The 25,839-nt window shown below is 34.5% G+C and overlaps 1 pseudogene across 1 annotated transcript in view; it reads left to right on the top strand.

Moving 5' to 3' along the window:
* Positions 1 to 9,969, top strand: part of LOC116555215 — a 116,507-nt pseudogene extending 106,538 nt beyond the window's left edge. The window contains exon 3 of the transcript XR_004270424.1: positions 9,453 to 9,969. The product of XR_004270424.1 is annotated as a fatty acid synthase pseudogene (transcript). The remainder of the gene's footprint in view (positions 1 to 9,452) is intronic.
* Positions 9,970 to 25,839: the final 15,870 nt, after the last annotated feature.

Raw genomic sequence — 25,839 nt, 5'->3', positions numbered from 1 at the left:
AGAACACATTTTGTTAGAAAGTGTCTATCTGATAGAAAACTCATTAGGACAGATTCCTCTGTCACTAGAAAAAAAGAAAGTGAATTGAAAAAGACAGTGATAAATTAAAATTCAATAGACAAAGATAAGTAACTCTGAAATTTATTTGGGCAAAGGAAAGAAAAGGCTTATTTTGAGTCAACTCCACCCACATTAGAACTCTTTCAGATGAATGAAATTTCATTCAAGATAAAACAGCTCTTAAAAATGTACCTGCAAACAATATTACCAGACCACTGTTAGTGATGTGCATAGAACAATGAAAATACCTAATATTGAAATGTATGGCAGCTATTCTTGTCTTCAATTTTCATTTTGCAGTTTGAGACCTGCATATTCAAAAGAGGCAAAATTCTAGCTTGGTTGGGTATGCTACTCATGTTTGTGAGTATCTCAAGGAGGAAACAGTGATCTAAAGGCTATTGCCATAAAGATAAGCCAAATAAATCATCCTTGAGATCAGGAATTTAAGACTAGTCTGGCCAACATGACGAAACCCCATCTCTACTAAAAATATTAAAAACCAGCCAGGTGTGGTGGCAGGTGCCTGTAATCCCAGCTACTCGGGAGGCTGAGGCAGGAGAATCACTTGAATATGGGTGGCGGAGGTTGCAGTGAGCCAAGATCACACCATTGAACTCCAGCTTGAGTGACAAAAGTGAAACTTCATCTCAAAAAGAAAAAAGAAAGCATGTATGTTTATCGCACAGAAAGTCCAGCAGTTGAAGAAACTAGGAGTATAAGTGTGAAACATTTCACAGAAGAGTGTGACTTTCAAATGACCACCATAAATGAAATTGTATTCTGAAGGTGATGAACAGAAGTTAATTTAAAAAATAGGAAAACACTATATAAAGCTTAAAATGAAGATCTCAATTGTGTATTGAAATAGTGGATCTGTCAGTGTCACAGTGAACACATGCCACTTAATGGTGTGCTGACAGTGAAACAAAGATTAACATGACTAACTGAAAATAGAAGAGACCTGTGAATATTCAACAGACTGGTTGCAGAAATTTAAGAAAACACATGGTGTTACATTTTTAAAAATTTGTGCTGATAAAACATCTGCTGATCATGAAGCAGCAGAGAAATTCATCAACGAGTTTCTTACAATGGTGAAAATCTGACAACGGAAGAAGTCTATAATGCTGATAAAAAACCTGTTTTGGCATTATTACGCTGGAAGGACACTTACTACAGCTTATGAGCCAGCCAGCAGAAATTAAGGATGTCAAGGACATAATAATTGTGCTGGGATGTGCTGTTGCAGCAAGTATATGTAAGTATAAACATGCTGTGATATGCAAAAGCTTGCATCCTCACTGTTTCTAAGGAGGGAAACTTTTACAGGTCCATTATTATGCTTACAAAAGGAGTGGATCACTAGGGACATCTTTTCTGATTGGGTTCACAAACATTTGTAAAAGCAGCTTGTGCTGACTGCGGGAAAGCTGTTTTGGATGATGACAGCAAGATTTTTTTTTTTTTATTCCTTGACAACTCTCCTGCTCATTCTTCAGTTAAAATTCTCATCAAAAATATAGGTGATGGGGAGAAAGGCAGCAAACCACATTGCCATGTATGTACCTATGCAACAATCTTACATGTTCTTCACATGTACCCCAAAATCTAAAATGCAATATATATAAAATAATAATAATAACATTTACAATATGTACTTTTCCCCAATGTGACTTCATTAATTCAGGCATGTGACTGGAGTATCCTTAAAATAATAAAAAGTAAATTAAAAAAAAAAAAAAAAACTTTCTCGAACAGCGTGCTAGCAGCAGTGAACAGGTGTGTGCTTGTGAAAGGTTTTCTAGAGGAGTTTAGCATAAAGTATGTCATATATGAGTTGCCAGTGCTGGGAACACAGTGAACAAGGCCTCCATGGTGCATGACTAACACAACATATTCAATTGTAATAATAAACAGGGTGATGACTTTAAAGGATTCTGTTTGTCACGACAAAAAAAAATGAGGTCTGACCTTTTCGCATATGCAAAAAATTCCTTCAGGGTCTGTCAGAATGTAAGCTGGAAGAAGCAAATATCAAAAAGTTTTTAACATTAATAATGAGGCTACGGTTGTTCATTCATTGACTGATGGTGCAATAGCCAAAATGATTTTAAATCAAGGTGATCATGATAATAATGATAACATTGTTAACACTGCAGATAAGGTGCCTATAGACAGCATTGATAAAATGTGTGATGGGCTTATTGAAAGACTAGAGCAATAAGCATTCATAACAGAATAAGAAAATATGATAGTTTATAAAATCAAAGAAAAAATCTTTCATTTAGGAGTCCATTGACTCTGGAGGGAACATTTTAAAAGCCATTCAGTAAAATGCCTCCTCATCCCTAGATGACTCTGGTCCCTCAACTCCTTCTGATCTTTCTTCTCAACTAAAAGAAAAAAAAAATTGAAATACAGTATGTGATTACCTTTTAATGAAAACACAGCATTGCAGGTGGAGACAGGGAGGCTGCCATTGTTTTATTTTTGCTATTGTTTAACAATTGATACAGATATTCTGGGGATGCTTCTATGCTGCTTAGTTACCCTGAACACATTTTTTTTACACTGTACTAGTAGTATATCAGTCATACATTTTACTGTTAAGTACTTGTGTGTGCATGAGTGTCAAAAAATGATTGCATATTGGTTGCAAATAATTTCAGTCAAGAATGATGTTGATGCCAAACAATCACAGATTGTTCAAATGGGTGGCTAAGATAGTGACACCTTTTTTTCCTTATGATCAATGTACATAATCTTTGTTGCATGCACAAACTTATTAAAATATGTAAAGTTACCTTTAGGCTATGTGTATAAGGCATATGTGAATCATAAATACATTTCGTGTTTAGATTTGGGTCCTATCCCCAGAATATCACAGTATGCATAGGCAGATATTCTAAAATCTTAAAAAAATCTCAAATCCAAAACATTTCTGGTTCCAAGCATTTTGGATAGATGATACTCAACCCGTAGAGAGTGCTTTGGACTCACAAAGGAAGAAGGAACTACTTCTAACACAGACACATATAGTAAACTACAATAAAATGATGGATAATGGTGGAAACTTACTAAATTCCCCATCTATATCAGCATAAAAATGGAAAAATAAAGATAATCATTCGGAAAAACACAGTATAACTCAAATTGGAGTTCTTGAGACAGAACAGAGTGATGGCATAAAATTGCATGTGGTTTGATAACTTCTCATCAGATAAAAGTAAGCAGGAGAGATTTCTAATGCAGAGGGAGGTGAATTTACATCTCTTAAAATCCGATATGAGACAGTGATAATTAATTTATTCTGTCAATTTTTGTTAGTGTCACCAGAAAAAAAAAAAGATATACTCTTATGCATAGTGTTGCATTCAATTCTGGGTGACAATTTAATAGTTGACACATTCTGAGGCATTGTTCATAATTACATAGTAGTAATGGCTGCTAACATTTATAAATCCTTTCTCTAAGTTGGAAAATGTATTGGGTATTTTTCATGTATTATTAATTCTCCAAATAATCCTATGCAGATGCAAATTATTGCTGAATTTTTAAATGATGGTGATACAAACAGGTTTGTATTTATAAATGATGAATTTACGAATAATGATACAAAAATGATATACAAGAGCAAATATTAAAAAAATGAAGCACCATCTCAAATCTAGTTGATTTTCCTGAAGTTAAGCTTTTCCATGTGCAGCCAATAGAATCAACTTATTTCTGGGTCTTAACTAAGACTTTAGTTTGGTAATCATATTTGCTCTTCTCTGTTGTAATATTTTCAGAAAATCAGTTAGCTATCTTACATCTTTTTATGGTACAGACTCTAGCTCTTATATTTCTAGGCCCAGTTTATAAAATAGAATCCCCATGAATCCTGAGTCTACCTCCTTTGAGTTTGTCCAACACCATGTGTCACTTGATCTTCCACTAGAATTTCAGTTTGTTTTCTTCTGGACATAAAGTTCATCATAATAGGAGAGAAATAAGACCAAGAATCATATTAAAGCTATGAAAAATAAAGCCTTGAAATAATGTGTTTTTTTGTATGGAACTGAGAGTAGGAATATCATACTTGGAATATTGGTTCAAATGCCACTTTTAATTGGGTTATCTTTGAACATGTTTTATTGGTTGTGAGTTTCAGTACCTCTCTGGATAGTCTGAAAACAAATTTTCTGTATAACTACCTCACTAATTACTTTAACTAGTATATACAATGTATTTTTTTATGTATTTGAAGTCACTTTTTATGAATTTAAATTTGTGCTTTAGGGCAGATTTGAAATGGTATAAAGCATAAATTAGTTCCAAAAGAAAGGATTTTATCACATTTTTTAAATAAGAACTAAATGGCTAAAATTATATTTTCCTTTTATTCATAAAAAAGATGAAAAACTTTATAAACTATGAATATATTAAAATCACAAATTCATAGCTTTATGATATTCAGTATTGAAATCTTATAATTTTAGGAAAGAAAAGTATTTTTCATTTAAAAATGCATGATAATGCAAAATAAACAGATATATTTAAAGAAAGTATTTTAAAAGATATTAATTTATTTAAGGAACAAGTATTAGGTACCTACTTTGTGTCAGATAGTATGTCAGCATACTTATTTAGTCTACTTATGCATATATGATGATAATGTGTACAAAATTTCAATTGAAATTCTAGTATGTCTTTGTTTTTGACTTAGTATATACAGCAGACTTGTGTCCTCAAGACTTCATGAATTTAAGAGAGGGAGTCTCAAGCTAAACTTTATACTTGGCCACAAAATTCATTCAGAGAAACAAGTGGGTCACAAGGATAATCACTATTTACAAAAGAGAGCATTAGTAGAAATTTCAGTGAATCTTTGTTTTCTAATTTTCTTGATGTATGTCAAATTCCAAACTTCATTCTTCCTTACCACATAATAAATAGTTGTCATGCTTGTATTTTGTGAAGACAGTTTAACTAAAAATATAACTTTCACTCCTACATTTTTTTTTTTTTTTTTGAGACAGAGTTTCGCTCTTGTTACCCAGGCTGGAGTGCAATGGCACGATCTCGGCTCACCGCAACCTCCGCCTCCCGGGTTCAGGCAATTCTCCTGCCTCAGCCTCCTGAGTCACTGGGATTACAGGCACGCGCCACCATGCCCAGCTAATTTTTTGTATTTTTAGTAGAGACAGGGTTTCACCATGTTGACCAGGATGGTCTCGATCTCTTGACCTCATGATCCACCCGCCTCGGCCTCCCACAGTGCTGGGATTACAGGCTTGAGCCACCGTGCCCGGCCCCTACATTTTTAAAATTCAATTTCTCCTATCATGTTACTTGGCAACTAATTGTGAGCATTTTTGTTAATACCTTTTATCCAGTAATTCCATATATACCTTGTTCTTTCTTCCAATGTGTAATAAACATATCCCCCTTTCCCTCTACTTACATGAACTTTAATTTGTTTTACCTTTTGCATCTCTACAAGTGTTGGTTTTCCCTAAGGGCATATGGTTTTACTGAGAGGCATTATTTATTTAAGTAATATCTTCTGGCAAGTGAGGTCGTGTGTGTGCTTCCATGCATGTATGCATGTGTACATGCATGTACGCACGCATGTACATACTCTCACAAATGTCCAACCACTGAGGAGTTGTTGAACTTTAGTCCAAATTCAATGAATGGTTGGTTTGGCCAATAATTAAGGGATGAAATGTATTTTCTTGAGACTAAGTTTTGTTTTTGTTCCCGCCACCCAATTGAGTATTTGTTCACAGAAAATGATTAATTTCTCTTCATTTTGAACCAAGTGGATTTGTGGTATAAAGCAATCTGCTAAGATAAAATGGAAGATTATATTTTGTTCTTTTTTTCTCATTTAATGATTTAGTTTAACTTGTTACATTTTCTTGGTTATTTCTATTTTGTGTCAAGCTATGGAATAAACATTGCATAAAACTGCAAAGCTTAGTCTTTCAACTTCATTTGTTATGATAACTTATTCTATGTGGGAATTACCTATTCCTATGAGTTGCATTATAATTGTTAGTGTCAGAAAGTAACTTATAAGAAGAAATATAATAAATAATTTTTATATTATGACATAAAGATGAATAAACTATATAAAAATACATATGCTGAAACTTTCTGATTAATATGTTCAATGCCAACTCTTTCTCTCTCTCTTTCACACATAAACACACGTGTGCACATGCACACACACACACACACACACATCCACATACAAGCACAGACATTTAGCTGTGTAAATCTTGTAAGCATTACTGAACATCTTTGAACTTCAGTTTTTCTCATTAATGAATGGGAAAACGTATGTAAGAAACTTATAAACACCATAAAATAAATCTAAGTAATTAGCAATTCTCTGAAAAAGGATCACCTGGGCAAAACAATAGGTACTACAGATAATGACCACAGCAATTATCTCCATGACAGCTGATTGCTAAGTTGCTTTGTACATAAATAGCAACATTAATGTTATGTGTATTGACTAATCAAGGTCATTCCTTTGCAAAATTCTGTAAGACACATTATCATACAATTGGAACAAGATCAATGCAATGAAAATAAAAATATTTTGTTATTTTTATTTAATAAATGGTAAAATAAGGACTATATGTGCTATAAATCCAACCAGAAAATTATGACTCTAAGATACTAAGATTCCGAGATTCATAATATCGTATCTTAGAACTGAAATGACTAAGAATAGGCCTTAAATTATATCCAACCACACTTTACATATATTTCTACAACAACAGCTACACTACTACTACGACTATTACTATTCTTAAATTTAATACTTGCTATTTACATGACATTGTACTATCTGCCTTATTTTGATTGCTTAATTTGATCCTATAGTACTTTTTATAATTTCTTCTATTAAAAAGATGAAGAAATGGAAGCCAAGGACTTCAAAGCAAATTGTCCCAAGTCACCAAGTAGTAAACTAGAGTAATTATGTCCTGAGAAACTAAATGAATACGGTCCAGTATCACATTTTAGTAGAAATGAGAGTCTTTGACAACAACAAAAACAATGACAGAAATAGATATATGTATTGAGAAAACTGTTTTTGTTTTCTATTGCTGACATAACAAATGACCATGGTAAACGTACTTCATGTGGAAAATTATAGGGTTATTTGTTCTGAAACCCATGTCTATTATTTAAAGATCTCCAGTATATAAAATTAATTCTTTTGGCTGGGTGTGGGGGTTCATGCCTGTTGTCTCAGCACTTTGGAAGGCTAAGGCAGTAGGATTGTTTGAGGCCCAGGGTTTGAGACTAGCCTGGGAAAAATAGTGAGACTAAGTCTCTACAAAATAATAATCATAATAATATAAAAATTAGCAGGGCATTGTGGTGCAGGCCTGTAGTCCCAGGTACCGTGAAGGCTGAGATGGAGGTTTGCTTGAGTCAGGAGGTTGAGGCTGCAGTGAGTAATGATTGCGTCACTGTACTCCAGCCTAGGAGACAGAGTGAGACCTTCTCTCAATAAAATAAACAATATTTTAAGGCTTAAATTTTTGAAAAATCTCTTTAATATTTGACAGTAGAATTTGTGTGATGCTGGCTACTTAGTAGAATAGAGGCAAAAAGAGCATTGCCATTCAAACCCCGTGTTTTGGAAAAATGTGAGAACTGAATTCCTTATTGACATAGACATAATATGATAAATACACAGCCATTTTTTTAAAAATAGAAAACTCCAATGTCTTTGAATCTGAAAATGATCTTGGATATTATATTTTCTTTAGTAATGAAAACTTTAGACAGTCTTTAGATAGACTTATCCTTGAGAAAGAAAGATAAATAATTTCATAGGAAAGAGATTGTTTACTGGAATGCTGGTGACCACAAAGTGGGAGTGATTCAGATTAACATCTAAAGCATTGAGGAGCCTTCTGACCTTCACTGATTGCATTACATAATTTGCCTTCAGCTGTTAGGGAGTTAAAAGTGATCTGGAGAAAATCAGTTGCTTTTTGAATCTCTGAGTACAATTTGTGTCACACACTTGAGCATGAAGTATGGCTGCAGAGACTGAGCTACAGAATAGGAAAACTCCAGGAGTGATCCAGACTTTCAGGCAATGAAATCAAGGCTGATTCATTTCAATTAAGGGAGCAACCTGGATGTCCTTGGGCATATCCAAAAGTTAAAAAAAAAAAAAAAAGAGACAGAGAGAGAAATAATTCCTAGGAAAATAATGGGCTACTTACAATTTGCAGGGTGGGGACTTCTGTGAAAAAAGATACAACTTCATTTTTTAGCAAAATTGCTGAAGCAGGTCATACCACCTCCAACCTTTAGAATTAAATGGTTGGGCCTACATCCATGGTCCTTTTGAAATTCTTATAATCAGAGACAGATATACGTTCTTCAAAATCATTCTGAATTTTAGAAGAATCTGTCTTTATTTAGTGAAACATATTTAAGGAAAAACAGAAGGAGATAATATGATTGGAAAAATATTCTAGAGAGAAGAAAATACCAGACTAGTTTTTTCAAACTACTCATGCTGGGGACTTTCCATATTGCTTAATGTATAAGAGGGTAAGCTCTGGAATCAGAATGCCTGGGTTAACATTTTCAAACTTTTACTTGCCAAGTTACTTAGACAAGTCACTCACCGTCTCTTCCATTTAGGTTTTTTAATCTGTAATTTGGAAGAAAATAATAATAATCTTATAAACTTGTTGTCAGGTTTAGTTTAATTGAGGACTTATTTCTGCACACAGTAGATGATCAATAATATTAGCAAGTATATGTTGACCCTCATTTAGTCATCTGAAGACAAATGTTTATGTTCAACAAATCCTAAAATCCCTTATGCTTCAAGGTGCTTATAAATCTAATTTTGATCTTTTTGTTATTGATAAAATAGATGAATGGGGCAACTATGGTATAAAATTATGTTTTTAACTATAGTCAAGGAAAAAAGTGTCTAGTCTCATCTGTGGCCCTAAGGAAGAGGAGCATAATTATTCAAAATCAGATAACAATTGTTATAAGATCTAATAATTAACACAGAGCCTTTGACTTTATCAGCTTTTCTCCAAAAAAATTCTGACATTATTTCACAATGTATCATACAAATTGAGTATCACATTAAACTCACATCAGAAAATTCCATATTTATTTATTTTTTCTCATTTTGCACATTTAATGTAACTCTGATGCCAAAATATGACAGCACACATAAAGCAAACAATAAAGCAGAAACAGCAAACAATTTTTCATAGTGTGATACCCTGAGGCTGATTAGTTGTAACTGCTTTAGACTGCTGTGTGGATGAAGATTCCAAGAATGTTCCTTGGCTCCATGGGAAGGGCTGATGCAATCTATTGGTGGTATCTGTAAGCATAGGAAATAAACCTGAAATCTCACTAGCCATAGGTGAAGCCACAAGCACCAAGGCTGGTGGCTTCACTGCTGTAGTCAGTATTGGTGCTCATTCCACCACCAAACCTAGCACCAATGCTCAGTCCACCACTGAAACCACTGATGCTTGGTTCACTGCAGAAGCTAGGACCACTGCTTGGTCCACCACCAAGGCCAATAATAGAACAGGCTCGACTATTGAAGCTGTTGCTGGAGGTGGGTTTGCCAGTAAAACCAGTGCTAGGACTGGGATGACTGCCAAAACCAATGATGGTACTCAGTCCTCTGTCAAAGTTGACATTAGGCCCACTGCTAAATCTACTGCTGGTGCTGAGGTCATCACTAAAGCCAGCATTAGTGCCGACTTTGCTGTCAAAATCAGCGTTGGTGAATTTTGTAAGCAGGCAACCAAAATTCAGAATTATAAAAGAGGGCACAAAAGCGCTAAAATAGGACTCAAAGAGCTAAAACTCAAAGAGCAAAAACTGTACATGTGAAACTTTATTTCTGGGCACTTTATTCTGAACAATTGGTCTACATGTCTGTTTTTATACCAGTACCATGCTTTTTTGGTTTCTGTAGCCTTGTAGTATAGTTTGAAGTCTGTAGTGTGATGCCTCTGGCTTTGTTCTTTTTGCTTAGGATTGCTTCGGTGACTTGGTTTCTTTTTGGTTCCATAGGAATTTCTTTTCTAATTCTATGAAAAATGACATTGCCATTTAAAAAGAAATAAGATAGAACTGCTTTAGGAAGTATGAATATTTAACTGTAAACTGCTTTAGTAAGTATGAATATTTAATGACATTAATTCAGTCCATAAGTATAAAATATTTTTCCATTTATTTGCATCATGTCTGATTTCTTTCAGCAGTGTTTTGTAGTTCTCCTTGTGGAGATCTTTCATCCCATTGGTTAGCTACATTTCTAGGTATTTCAGGGCTTCTGTGTGGTGATTATAAATCTAATATAAATGTCAGACCTCACACTATAACAATCCTAGAAGAAAACCTAGGAAATACCTTTCTCAACATGACATCATGCTTAGCATAGAATTGTTGGCTAAGTTCTTAGAAACAAGAACTTACAGGTGGGACCTAATTAAACTAAAGAGTTTCTGCACAGCAAACAACAACAACAAAATATCAACAGAGCCAACAGGCAAGCTATGGAATGTGACAAAATATTTTCAAACTATATATCTAACAAAAGTCTAATATCCAGAATCTATAAGAACAAAGCAAATCATTCAACAAGGAAAAATCAAATAATCCCATCAAAAAATGGTCAAAGAACATGGACACTTCTCAAAAGAAGACATATGAGTGGCAAATAAACATATATAGGTGATGGGGATGGAGGCAGCAAACCACATTGCCATGTATGTACCTATGAAACAATCCTGCATGTTCTTTACATGTACCCCAGAACCTAAACTGCTTATATATATATATATATATATATACACATATACATATATATATATACATATACATATATATATGTACACATGAAAAATGCTCATCATCATCAGAGAGATGAAAATCAAAATCACAAGATATCTTCCCACACTAGTCAGAATGGCTATTGTTAAAATGTTAAATAATAACAGATACTGGCAAGGCTGTGGAGAAAAAGAAATGCTTATACACTATTGGTGAGAATGTGAATTAGTTCAGCCATTGTTGAAAGCAGTTCGAAGATTTCTCAAAGGAGTTAAAACAGAGCTACCATTCGTCCCAATGAGCCTATTGCTCATTATATAACCAAAAGAAAATAAATTCTTCTACCAGGAAGGCACATGCATGGTTTGTTCATCATAGTGCTATTCACAACAGCAGAGAAACGGAATCAACCTAGATGCCCATCAGCAATGGATTGCATTAAGAAAATGTGGCACATATATACCATGGAATACTATGCAACCTTAAAAAGAATGAAATCATGTCCTTTACAGCAACATGGGTGCAGCTGGAGGACATGATCCTTAATGAATTAACATCAATAGAAAACAAACCACTGCATGTTCCTCACTTATAAATGAGAGCAAAACATTGAGTACACGTAGCCATAAAGATGAGAACAAGTGACACTAGGGACAACTAAGAGGAGGAGGGAAGGACAGGTGCATGGGTGGAGAAATTCCTGTTGGGTACTATGCTGACTACCTGGGTGATAGGATCCATATTCCAAACCTCAGCATCATGTAATATACCCATGTAACAAACCTGTACATGTACACCTATATCTAAAATAAAAGTTGATTGTAAAGGACCTCTTCAAGGAGAACTACAAGCCACTGCTCAACGAAATAAGAGAGGACACAAACAGATGGAGAAACATTCCATGTTCATGGTTAGGAAGAATCAATATCGTGAAAATGGCCATACTGCCCAAAGTAATTTACAGATTCAATGCTATCCCCATCAAGCTACCAATGACCTTCTTCACAGAACTGGAAAAAACCACCTTAAACTTCATATGGAACCAAAAGAGAGCCCGCATAGCCAAGTCAATTCTAAGCAAAAAGAACAAAGCGGGGGGCATCACACTACCAGACTTCAAACTATACTACAAGGCTACAGTAATCAAAACAGCATGGTATTGGTACCAAAACAGAGATATAGACCAATGGAACAGAACAGAGGTCTTGGAGGCAACACAACATATCTACAACCATCTGATCTTTGAGAAACCAGACAAAAACAAGCACTGGGGAAAGGATTCCCTGTTCAATAAATGGTGTTGGGAAAGCTGGCTAGCCATGTGCAGAAAGCAGAAACTGGACCCCTTCCTGACCCCTTACACGAAAATTAACTCCAGATGGATTAAAGACTTAAACATAAGACCTAACACCATAAAAACCCTAGAAGAAAATCTAGGCAAAACCATTCAGGACGTAGGTGTAGGCAAGGACTTCATGACCAAAACACCAAAAGCATTGACAACAAAAGCCAAAATAGACAAATGGGACCTAATCAAACTCCACAGCTTCTGCACAGCAAAAGAAACAATCATTAGAGTGAATCGGCAACCAACAGATTGGGAAAAAATTTTTGCAGTTTACCCATCTGACAAAGGGCTGATATCCAAAATTTACAAAGAACTAAAGCAGATTTACAAGAAAAAAACTAACAAGCCCATTCAAAAGTGGGCAAAGGATATGAACAGACACTTTACAAAAGAAGACATACGTGAAGCCAACAAACATATGAAAAAATGCTCATCATCACTGGTCATAAGAGAAATACAAATCAAAACTACATTGAGATACCATCTCACGCCGGTAAGAATGGCGAACATTAAAAAATCTGGAGACAGCAGATGCTGGAGAGGATGTGGAGAAGTAGGAACACTTTTGCACTGTTGGTGGGAGTGTAAATTAGTTCAACCATTGTGGAAGACAGTGTGGCGATTCCTCAAGGACATAGAAATAGAAATTCCATTTGACCCAGCAATCCCATTACTGGGTATATATCCAAAGGATTACAAATCGTTCTACTATAAGGACACGTGTACACGAATGTTCATTGCAGCACTGTTTACAATAGCAAGGACCTGGAACCAACCCAAATGCCCATCAACGATAGACTGGATAGGGAAAATGTGGCACATATACACCATGGAATATTATGCAGCCATCAAAAACGATGAGTTTGGGTCCTTTGTGGGGACATGGATGAACCTGGAAACCATCATTCTCAGCAAACTGACAGAGGAGCAGAAGATCAAACACTGCATGTTCTCACTCATAGGCGGGTGTTGAACGATGGGAGCACATGGACACAGGGAGGGGAGCACTACACACTGGGGTCAGTTGGGGGCAAATAGGGGAGGGACGGTGGGGGGTGGGGAGCTGGGGAGGGATAGCATGGGGAGAAATGCCAGATGTAGGTGATGGGGAGGAAGGCAGCAAATCACACTGCCACGTGTGTTCCTATGCAACAATTTTGCATGTTCTTCACATGTACCCCAAAACCTAAAATGCAATAAAATAAATGGGAAAAAAAAAAAGTTGATTTAAAAAAAAACTAATCATAAACCAACAAAAAATAACTGAAACTTTTTCATAAGTCTGCCAAGTCTCTAGAAGTCCTGCTAAAAAATATATATATATATATATATATATATATATATATATATATATATATCTCCTTAATGTAATCCATTGTATTTTCTTAATGCAGTCCACTGCTGATGGGCACTTAGGTTGATTCCATGTTTTTGCTGTTATGAATAGCACTGTGATAAACATACACAGTATGTTTACACAATGGAATTACCTGTATAGTGTAACTGTGTAACTATATATATGTAATATATGTGTATATATATCATATATATATATTTCAAGAAGTTAACTGAAAGAAAGAAGAACTGCCTAAAATATACATTTTAAGTTGCCTGGCTCAGGCTGAGACCCTGAAGCCCTAAAGCCTAAGCCATTTTTTCTGGAAAACAAAAGTGTAATTTCTAATATCATCGTAGTCCTTGAGTATAACAGAATTCTTCTATCTCTGACTTGATATCTGCACCACTAAAGGATGGACAAAAATGTTATGACAAGCATGAAAATGTGTTAATCTGGTGAGTATAGAAACAATTCAGAAATAAAAACAGTTTCAGAGGTAATCCTCCAATGTCTGGAGAAGACACCTTCTAATATGACTGAAACAGCCTGATGATATACTGAAAATGTGGCAGACACCAAGTAACAAAAAGGAATAACTTGTTCTAAAATGTAAAGTCATTTGCATTTTGAGGAACAAGTGCTTTTAAAGTCCAACAGTTTAGAGACACACTAGGATTTGAGAGTGTCACAAACACAAATATATTTAAGTCACTGCTCACTGGAGAAAGAGCTTCCTTATACACTATGTATGGTATAGAAGAGTTGCAATAGTTGCTAAGGTAGCAGTGGATCAGGGAATGATCACAGAGCTGCCTTCAACAGATAGCGACAAGGATACTGAGTGGGGCACTTTGAGTGATGTCAATGGAAATTTGCTTTGTAGCTCCAAAGAAAATACACAAAATCAAAAATGAAAGTGGAAACCTCAAGTCACCAAAATGACAGAGGATTGGAGGATCAGGTCGTTGTATATTGAGAAATATGTGGAACCAGCCAAAAATGGAAGACTATAAACTCTAAGCCTGTAAGATTAGTGGGAAAATGGTGATAATACACGTGAATGGCTCCTCATAAGGCCCAAAACAGACAAGAACTAGGAAAATGGATAATTAAGTAACCCAAATAAGTCTTCCTAAAGTATCATAGATGTTAAAGTATGGATACATACAAAGCAAATATTACCAAGATGACCTAAGGTATTTGTAATATCAAATTATTAAGTTTTTTTTTTAAATATATAAAGTAGCAAAGAAGTTTAATCCTAAAAATCCCTAGCTCTCATGATAACAGAACCAGGGCAACTATAACACGTGATTTAGTAACTGACTGTACCTGGGTTTGATATGGGGAAAAAAGGAGGTAGGGTTTGTATTCTTTAGTACACTATACCATACATCACAAATGACAGTGGTTTATATACTTTTATAATAGATACCAAAGCTATCTCCTAATAAAATATTTTGAGCAAGACTATGTAGTATGGGTTCAAAGTTTGCCAGTAAAACAGTTACATGATGCTGAAGCTGAAATTACCTGTATGATGTAACTGTGTGACAGTAATTATAGAGAAACAAAAGTTGCAGCAGTAGTTCAGTGCCCAGAAATCAAAGCATTCTAGAGCTGAGCACATTGAGAGAGAGTAATCCAGACTAGTGTAGACATTGTCTGCTGGCATTGCAGATGGCATAGAGCAATAGCACCCTTGGATTTTTTTTTTCACATCTTGCATGTTGGGAAGGGAATGAAAGAAATGAGTTACACTTGCTGCAGTAACTTTATATCACTATTGAGGATGGCCAATGATGTTCCCCAAATGGAAACATTTTCACTTAAGAGCGAAAGAAGAGTCTGGAAAAACAAAACTGTAAGACTCTTAAACATTTAGGCCATGGTCTAGAACCCTAAAGTCTTTGAGAATGTTTCATAGGGCAGCTTAAATTGACACCAATTATTTCCATACCAGAGTGCCATATATTTCTAATCCTTTTTGTTAATATGGAAAAAATTCTAGAAAAGCACAAATGTGCTTTTTGAATAACATCTGATGCCATAAAATATACCAGTATACTGACCTCCATGTTTCAAATGCCCTAGTCTACCCATTAATGAGTCAATGGATGTTAATGCTGTGTTTAAGAGGTAGGCATTACCAAATATGTATAGTTGAAGAAGACAAAGTAAGAACAAATTTAATCTGCCCATTAAAGTACATTTCATTTAAAAGATTGTTTCATGGGATCTTGGGAGGGAAATTTTTGAAAGTTACTGTGAGGTAGATGAAGGAAATCCAGAATATTATTATTATATTATTGTTAAAATTTTTATTTTATTGTTTTTTGTTTTAAATTATAAAACTGGATTTGGCAGATTTTAAGAAATGTCAGCAAAGCCTCCTTAAGGCTGTGTCCTGACAGATATAATCCTGTATGTATCTTTCTGAGCTAGACAAAGCATGTCAAAACAATAAGTGAGTTTAATCCCATAAAATATTTTCATATTTCCCTCTTCCAGTATGTTAGAGAGAAAATTCTATGACCTCTGAGTGTGATAACACAATAATAAATTTATAAAACAGTATTCTTTAGGACATTTGGAGAGGAGTTGTAAAAAGATACCCAGGAAAGTGCAGAAATTGCAGAAACAGAGTTCAGAAAAATCTTAAAAGGACAAAACCCTTAGCTAGGAAATACTTGATAAATGGCTCAAAGTTGACAGATTGAAGGCATTTCAGAGGTAAGAGCTGGTTTATATGTCAACAAGTTTTCATAAAGCTAATCTGTCCTTGCCTTTTCTGATAGATTCCAATGCTTATTCTAAAATTTCTTCATAATTTTCTTGCTTTCCGCTTGATGATAGATCAATATGCACTTTCAGTATTTCTGTTTAGCTTTCCACTTCTTCCTTTTTGTAGTTTCCATTCAGATGGGTTTTCTTACCGAAGACCATGCATTATTTTTTTTTTCTCCTGATTCTCCTGTAAATTTAATGGGGAGTGACCTATTTTACAACTTAAAAGTTACCATATTCTATATTCTAGATGCAGTGTCTTTGGGGCTTCTTCCAAAAAAAAGAAAAAAAGGCAACTGATTTGGTTACAGTGTGCTTTCTGAAAGAAAAGTGGTGTCTTAGAGAGTGGCAGACTCATACTGTACTGAAAAAGCTCTTTGATCCAAAACAAATTGATGCATTTCTTTGGACCCTAGGGAATAATAACACTATTTCAATTTAAAATATAGAACCAATAAAAAATAGTTTACTAAAAGAATAATCCTTGGCTATATGTAAAACAGAATCCTTTGCTGAGAGCTCAACAAATAATACTGGTTTTAAAATAATTCGAAAAACAAGAAAATATAGAAAAAATAAGGCATTTACCCTGTAATACTCTTATACCTCCAGTAACAATGGAAGGTAAATATGGTCTTATTTGAGAATATTGATCTGAGATACTAAATTTTCAAGGTCAAATATCACATATTTTCACTCCATTTGTGGGAGCTAAAAAAGTGGATTTCATGGAAGTAGATACTAGAATAGTGGTTATCAGAGGTTAGCATGTGAAGGCAGGAGAGGAGAGTGAAGAGAAGTTGGTTACATGGTACAAAAATAGGGTTAAATAAAAGAAATAAGTTCTAGTATTTGATAGTACAGTAGGAAAATTATGGTTAACAATAATTTATTGTATATTTCAAAATAGCTAAAGGAAAAGAATTGTAATGTTTCCAACACAAAGAAAAGTATCAGAAGTTATGGATATCCCAAATGCCCTGATTTGATCATTATATATTGTGTACAAGTATCAAAGTATCATGTATACCCCTAATATTTTTACAACTGTTATATATCAATAAAAATATAAGATTTTAATTTGACTATTTAATTTGAGCAAATATGAAAGTAGTTTGTAAATAATATTAAAATGTTATATAATACATAATTTTATATTATTAAAATTTATAATTAATAGTGCATTTTTATAGACATAAACTCAATATTTCCCAAAATGTGGTCCAACCATATTGAATTTCAGAATCAAATGTAAATGGAAAATACAGGTACCTTATGAATTCTTATAGAATTACAATGCATTCCAAGATGCAAAATCTCTATAAGTCTATTTCAACTTTTTAACTTCCGCTTTCTCTGGTATTTCCAAATGTGTTTCGCTGCAGTAACCTCTGTGGTATCTATATTAGTCTATTCTCACACTGCTAATAAAGACATACCTGAGACTCCTAATTTTAAATAAAAAAGAAAAGATATTTAATGGACTCACAGTTCCACATGGCTGGGGAGGCCTCACAATCATGGCAGAAGATGAAGGAAGAACAAAGCACATCTTATATGGCAGCAGGCAAGAGAAAGCTTGTCTATGGGTATTCTCCTTTATAAAATCATCAGATATCATGAGACATATTCACTATCACGAGAACAGCAAAGGAAAAACCACCCCAATGATTCAGTTACCTTCCACCAGGTCCCTTCCATGACAAGTGGGCAATATTACAAGTCAAGGTGAGATTTTGGTGGGGACACAGAACCAAATCATGTCAGTATCTGTAACTGATGTGTGTGTGTTTGTGTGTATATATGCACACAGTGCTATGTGTGATACCAATCAGCATCTCACTGGACACTTGTATTTATTGCAGAAAAGTTTGGAGTACACTAACTCATCATATAATGTCTGAGTCCTTCTAGTTATCTGATGCTGGAAGTATTGTCAATCATTAAATGTTTCGATTTTGACAATTATAGGGAATTAGTGGTTCTTGAACTTTTGTAAAATGGCAGATAGTGACAATCATCTGAATAGCTTAAAAACAAGCAAGAATATTGAATTTCTCTTTTTTCTTGGAAAGTCTGATTGAGTAGCTCTATTGATTATAAATAATTCTTTAGTTATAAAGAGCTTCCCAATGACTCTGATAAGTTACATTGGTGAATAACTGAATAACTAATATTCTTATACAGTACTAATGTTATGTAATTCACATGTTTGGAAAGACACTTTTAGACTATAATTTTATGATCGTATGGAATCTGTATTATTCATGTAATAATCCTAGCAATTAATGTCAGGTACATGCATTAAAATGTCTGAACTCAGGTCATGGATTATTTTATTGATTTAGAGATTGTTGGCAAACTTTTTTTTGCTATTATGTGAAAGGAAAATAAGTTACAGACATAGTCTTTTGGTCTGATTGATTGTGCAAACCCCTCCAGCCAAATTAATATGATAAAACCTAACCACAAATGTGATGGTATTAGAAGGTAGAGACTTTTGGAGGTGATTTAGTTATAAGAATATGATTAGTGCCCCTAGTAAAAAGGTCCTATAGAGCAACCTTGCCCCTTCCACCATGTGAGAACACAGCTGGAAGTTGCCGTCTATCAACCATAATGGGGCACACTCACCAGACACTACATGTGCCAGGCACCTTGGTCCTTGAATTCATTATCTCCACAAATATGAGAAATAAATTTCTGGTGCTTATAAGCTACCCAGATGATGATATTTTCTTATAGCATCCTGAGTGGACTAAGATACACAGGATGGAAAAAAAACTGTTACATCGGCTACTGATAGAGCCGTTGGAAGATAAGACTTCAGTTGATGGCTAAGTGCTGTTATTAATACTCTATTACTAAATTATACATAATTATGCACATATGCTAACAGCTGGATCAATTACAGGATTCACTCTAAAATGGCAGAGTATTATAGTGCACAGCAGAAGGAAAACTTAAATATCTGAAGCCTGCAGGTTGGGACATCTCAAAGTGAATACAAGAAGGGATAAAACTGAACATGTTTATTACTAATTTCCTTTTCCAAGTTTAGCAACCATATTGGATATATTGGAAAGTCACCTTTCCATGTTTAAGGAGAAATAAGTAAGGAACAGAAAGAAAAGAAAGGAATACTAATTTCTGTCGGAAAGCTTCTTGCTATGAAAACATAAGCACAGATGACAGAATGGCTTCAGAAAAAAAAAATTAATGAGTTATGATGCCACACTAAATTCTGGCTACCTGGTTGCTAGAACAATATTTTGAGGATTTTTTTTCCAAAAACAAAGATGGCATAGATGTTTATAAAATTGGCAGTTTAATTCCTTGTGTTCTCATTATCCAGTTCATTTGTTCGATAATTTTTATTAGACTTCAACTTTGTATCAGAATGTGTTAAGGGAGGAAAATAGAACAGTGAATATGACTCATTATAGCTCATAATCTAGAGCCACAAAGCAAATAATTAGAGCATGCCATAATAAATATAATGATTGCAATACCTGGATTGTTATTTAGAGAGAAGAATAAGGATACTGTGGTGGCAAGGATAATGGAAAGAGGTATAAAGTGATTTCTGTCCTCAAGCTCAGATGACAATTGGGAGACAACAAGCTAAATGCTGGTGTGGAGAGCAGGGCATTCCAAGCATGGACATAGAACAAAAATAGAGATGAAAGAAGCACCATAATATTTATGGGACATTCAGAATGTTTTGTTGTGTAACTGTAACACTAAATGAATAAACGGGGATTGTAGCAATCAGGTTGGAGGATTAAGCTGTGGTCTGATTATGAATGGCTTAGATATTTCAAGGTTAGAATCCTAGAAAGTATCTTATTGGTGACTGAGAGCCTGAATGAGTTTGAATTCTTTCAACTGTTAATAAAAGAAACACAACTGAACATAACCCAATCCAATAAAGAAAATGTATTGCCTCATATGACCTTAAAATCCATTGTAGGAGCCTCTAGAGGCTCATAGATTATTATCAAGTCAGGTATGATGGCAAGAGCTGGAGCAACATTTTGAGATTATAGTTGAGGTATTAAAGATAGAATATCAAAAAGTTAGAAAGAGCCTGAACTCGACATTTGAAGCCATTATATCAGCCTGGACTACTGGTGCTTGAATTGCTATATGAGGGAAAAAGTTATTCCTTTATTTAGTGTATCCAACTGTATATGTTACTTGCCTTTAGTCATTTAGTAACCCATCTCAGTTATTGGATTGACTTTTTGCAGTATGAAAATGCTTGTCTTCAAGAGGCCTTTATTTTACTTAATAATGGCCACATAGTGCAAGAATAGTGATTCTGGCATATTGTTATAATTGTTCTATTCTATTATTAGTTATGGTTGTTAATTTCTTAATGCATAATTTATAAATTAAACTCTATCATAGAAACATATGGATAGGAAATACATACGATATATGAGTTCCGGTGCTCTCTATAAGTTCAGGCATCATCCCCTGGGGATTTTGCAGAGGATGATGCCTGAACTCATAGAGAGCACCCAAACTCATATATCCTATGTATTTCCTTCTCTGCTGTGATAAGATCAGACAAAGACAAGTTAGAAAACAGTGGTCCAAAAACATTTAATTAATTATTTAATCTTGCTATGTACCTCAGAAGGAAACGCAACTTACTTGCGGTCAGTAAGAATTTTCCCAAAGTTCAGACTGTTCAATCTCTTATTTACAATGTGAAATGCTCTATTACAAACTCATTGTTCATCATGCAATTTCCGTATGAATACTCCTTTCCAATGTTTTCTAACCAAAGTTAGTTCCCTCCACTGTAATAATTAACTAATTTGAGGTAAATCTTTTATAATAATATCACTATTGTGAATGTGAGACTGACAGCACTGCCAAAATTACAAAGAGTTGGCCCAGTATATGCCAGACTTCCTTTCTGAAAAGTCTACCTTTGCTCTTGACTCACATGACTTTAATTATCCCCAAAATAATAATAATTTGCAGATTTTTATTGATATCTTGCTTCTGCTCTGTTTTGCTTACCTGTCCTTATTCCCTTAAACTGGCTGAACACATTCTTTCTCCTGAACAAAAACTGCATTTTCCTTCTCCAGAGTACTCACATTCTCCCTCTCTTGAAATTAATGTTTTCCAACACTTACTATTATATGACTTTCTAAATTGTTTATCTCTGCTGAAAAGAAACCTGTAACTTGAAAAGATAAACCTTTATTTTTCCTTTCTGATTATTGTTTTCAATAAATTTTTTGTCAATCAACTTTTCCAGAATCAATCACAGTACTTAATGCGGCCTGTAGTGTATTTCTCACAACTGGGTGTTGAATAAATTCTTTTGAATCAATTTATTAATATACTCTTTCTTCGCTTTAACCAACTTTCCTTAAGGTATCATACATATAACTTTTGAAATTAAAAAAAATGTACAAAAGGTAGTTTTTCATCATTGTAGAAAAATATTACAACTAAATCACATTGGCAGCTCCATTATTCATTGCAACGGAAAGGACCAACAAGAACATGTGGTCAAAATAAACAAAAATAATCTATATAATTATTTATAGTTGTAAAAATTTTTGAAAATAAAAAGTAAACTTGGAATTTGGGTTATAATTTTGGTATCGATTAAACTTTCCAAAGCCACTCAATTTAGTTAGATCCCCTGAGTGGTAAGGTGCATGTGCATATGTTGCTGTTTTTTGTAAATCTGAATAATCAGATAATTAGCTGATGAATATGAAAACAAGACATAAGAAGCTATAGCATATCAGGTTAGAATTAGTTGACTTATAGCATCACTGAATATATACATTCCATTTATTTCAAACACCATGTAAAAGAATTGGATTTAGAGTCAGAGTTAACTGGGTTTAAATAAGGCTCAGTCTCTTGTCTGCTGTATCAGTTGAAGATATCTCTAGCTTCAAGTTACAGAGAAACCAACTTAGAGTAGTTTAAATTGAATAAAGTATTTTTTCACACATAATATAACATTAAACAATAGGGAGTATATGCTCTGTGATTATCTTGGTTCTTCCTTTAGGGTGGCTTCACTCGTGTGTTGGTCCGCTCTCATGCTGCTAATAAAGACATATCTAAGACTGGGTAATTTGTAAAGGAAAGAGGTTTAATTGACTCACAGTTCAGCATGGCTCAGGAAGCCTCAGGACACTTACAATCATGGCAGAAGGGAAATAATCACATTCTTCTTCACATGGCAGCAGGAAAGAGAAGTGCCGAGCAAAAGGGGAAAAGCGCCTTATAAAACCATCAGATGTCATGATAACTGACTCACTATCACGAGAACATCATGGAGTAACTGTGCCATGATTTAATTACCTTGTACCTGGTCCCTCCCATGACCCATGGGGATTATGGGAACTACAATTTAAGATGAGATGTGGGTGGGGACACAGCAAAACTCTTATCAACTCATGACTGAAAAATGGCTACCACCATCAGCAGATATGTTCCCTCTTCACTTTTAATGGAGTAGAGACGGCTATTCATTTAAGCAGAGAATAAAAGTGCTTTTCTTTAATGTGATTGCACTAACATAGAAACATAGACTATGTGCCTATTTGTAGACCAGTAATAATCACCAGTAAATGCCATATGTTTATTGCTTAAAGCCAAGACTTCCATACTGTCATTGAAGAAACAGATGGAGTGCTATAAATGTCCCAGACTAATAAAGATTATCTCTGAAAACAGAGTCGTTGTAATCCAAGTCACAGAGATTACTTGAAGGAGAGATGGATAACTGAACACAGTATAGTTGAATGCAGTATACAATAATGCTTAACAGTTGCATCTGTTTCTACAGGCAACATTTATAACCTTTTAGTCATTATAGACTTCAAATGAAAAAATAGTACTAAGCATAGTCACTGAACAATTGTTTAAATATTCTTCCTTTGAGTAGACTATCTTTCAAAATAGTCTAATGTTCTGGGAGGCTAATGATGGAGGTGGTTTCCCCTCCATCTGTCATCAGCATGCTTCTCTGCACATTAATCACTTAATGCAGTATACAGAAATAGTGTAAGAGTAGAAGACTCTCTCACAATAGAGGAAATAAGTTTGGAATACACATATGCTTTCCTGTAAATAAAAGGGTGTATAAGAGCAGGATATTTTTATCTATGGCTACTACTATCATCTCTGGGCATAAAACAGTACTACATTAAATAATATTTCAATAAAATATTTTTAAATGAATCTTTCCTAATCATATAAATTATAATTTACCCGAGGATTTTTTTAAAGTATGATTGATTTACATTAATATCAATTTTGTTAACATGTAACCTATAAAAATTATGCTAATTAATTTCCAACTATATGCCAAAACTTTATGAAATCAAAAATTGCTTTTCTACTAATATTTTATAATATTTTAAAATTATATGTTACTTAATTCTACTAGGTCTTTGACTCATTGGGAAAAATATTAGTGAGTATGTTCACTTTTACTTTGCATAAGACTTAATAATACTAAAAAGATAATAAAATAATTAGGGTATTTATTTTCTTATTTTCCATTGGAATTTCCTTTTCCTCAATGAAGAATATACAATATTATCCTTAAATAATATCTTATGTTAGTAACTTTAAGCAAGATAATAAAATGATAATAGTTTAATAAAACCTACTTATATATTTGATAGAAATCCATGTATTTAAATATTTTAAGTGAATATTGAGTTGTCAATAATTTTAAGGAAAAATCACATCATATACCAACCAAATGGTCCAACACATTTACTTATTTTCAGATAAATATTATTTCATTTCATCTGGTTTTGCCCTCTTTAGTTATGTATTTTCAATGAGATATGCATTTTATTGCAATATTTTCAAAAATTGTGGCTAATTTAGTTCATCCACTTATGTGCAACTAACAGTTAAATGTTGATGGCCGGAAGGAAGAAATTTCTAACTAACTTGTCATATTAAGTTGGGTGAATCCCCACCTACTTGGGCTGAGGCAGGGAATTGCTTGAACCTGGGAGCAGAGGTTGCAGTGAGCCAAGATTGTGCCACTGCACTCCAGCTCAGGAGTGCAGAGCTAGACTCTGTCTCAAAAAAAAAAAAAAAAAAAAAACCTATCCTCTTAGGTAAAACGACCAATTTAAGGCAACAGAACTGCTGCAACTCAAAGTTCCTTATCTCCAATAACCTAGATTACCTAGGAAAATGAAAAAGAAAGACCAATTTTAGTTAGTACTTTTCAGTTTTTTCTCATAAAGTAATCTGGTCTGTTCAAGGAACCCACGACTTTTAAAATCTAAAATCAAAGAAAACCATCCAGAAGCTATTTCTTGGCTTTGTGTACCTAAATTACTTTAGAAGCCAAGAATTCTCCTACTGTTTGAGTTGGCAGGAGCCCAGGCTTAGGCATGTAAGAATTTCTGGTTCAACTGCTCAGCACATATTGCACAGGGCATGCTATAACCTCTGGGGAATCATTACTCTCCAAACTATTAGAAAAACAGAGGGTAGGTAGTTGACAGGCAGGCCTCACACATAGCTAAACTGTATTGGCAATGTTGTCCAGAAAATAAGCAATGCTTCAAGAACAATTCACAGGTGATATAAGAGGTAATGTGACAGAGCTAAGCTTACTAAAAGTTGGAGTTACTTTGTAATGGCTAGTATCATTAAATGTTGGGATTCATTTTGAACTCATTTTATCTAGCTTTATAAATAATCTCCCATCTTTAATCTAGAGAAACAACTATTTTAAAGTCAGAATGCAGTATTTTAGCACTCTTTGCAACAATGAATTACTCTTTTCACCATCAAAACTGTCTGGAAAGGTAATCAGCTAGCTTCAATTGTAATGTCATACTATAGCAATATCTTACCCATCTAGAGACCACATGACCATGGCATATTGTCAAGTAACTGGAACAACAAGAACAAAAACTTTGCTAAGTCACAAACATAGATGACATACATTCATGTATGTAAAAATATTCTTATTCTATTATTACCTAATAAAACATTCCTTATGAAACAGGAGGGTTCCCTGATATCCCGCGCAGGATGTGCGACAGGAATGTTGCCTACTTGGTTGCCCTGCAGCTCAAACCCCTAGGGGGATCATGTGGACAGGCAGGTTCAGAGGCTGGCAGGTTCAGAGGGTGGCTTTTGGGCATCAACCCCACTAAGGGTGGATGTCTGTAGTCTTGAAGCCCAAATGGGTGTGTTTTACCAAGTTCTTTCATGTTTCCTGTCTGTAGATGGGTCAGCTCAATGGACCCTCTGCCTTATTGCAAGGGCAAGGGGCCAGTGTGACAATCCTCTGTATCCTGAGCCCTTGACCAGTATATTGGAAGAAGCGGATCACATGTGGGCTCAAAAGATGTGTGCAAGTTTTTATTGAGTGGTGAAGGTGGCTCTCGGTGAGAGGGATGGGGAGCTGGAAGCAGGG

This window comes from Sapajus apella, unplaced genomic scaffold (assembly GCF_009761245.1).
Source record: "Sapajus apella isolate SASKATOON/1434 unplaced genomic scaffold, GSC_monkey_1.0 scaffold14, whole genome shotgun sequence".
NCBI lineage: Eukaryota > Metazoa > Chordata > Mammalia > Primates > Cebidae > Sapajus > Sapajus apella.
Note: the sequence above shows the minus strand (reverse complement) of the source record. Positions and strands in the feature narration are given on the sequence as shown.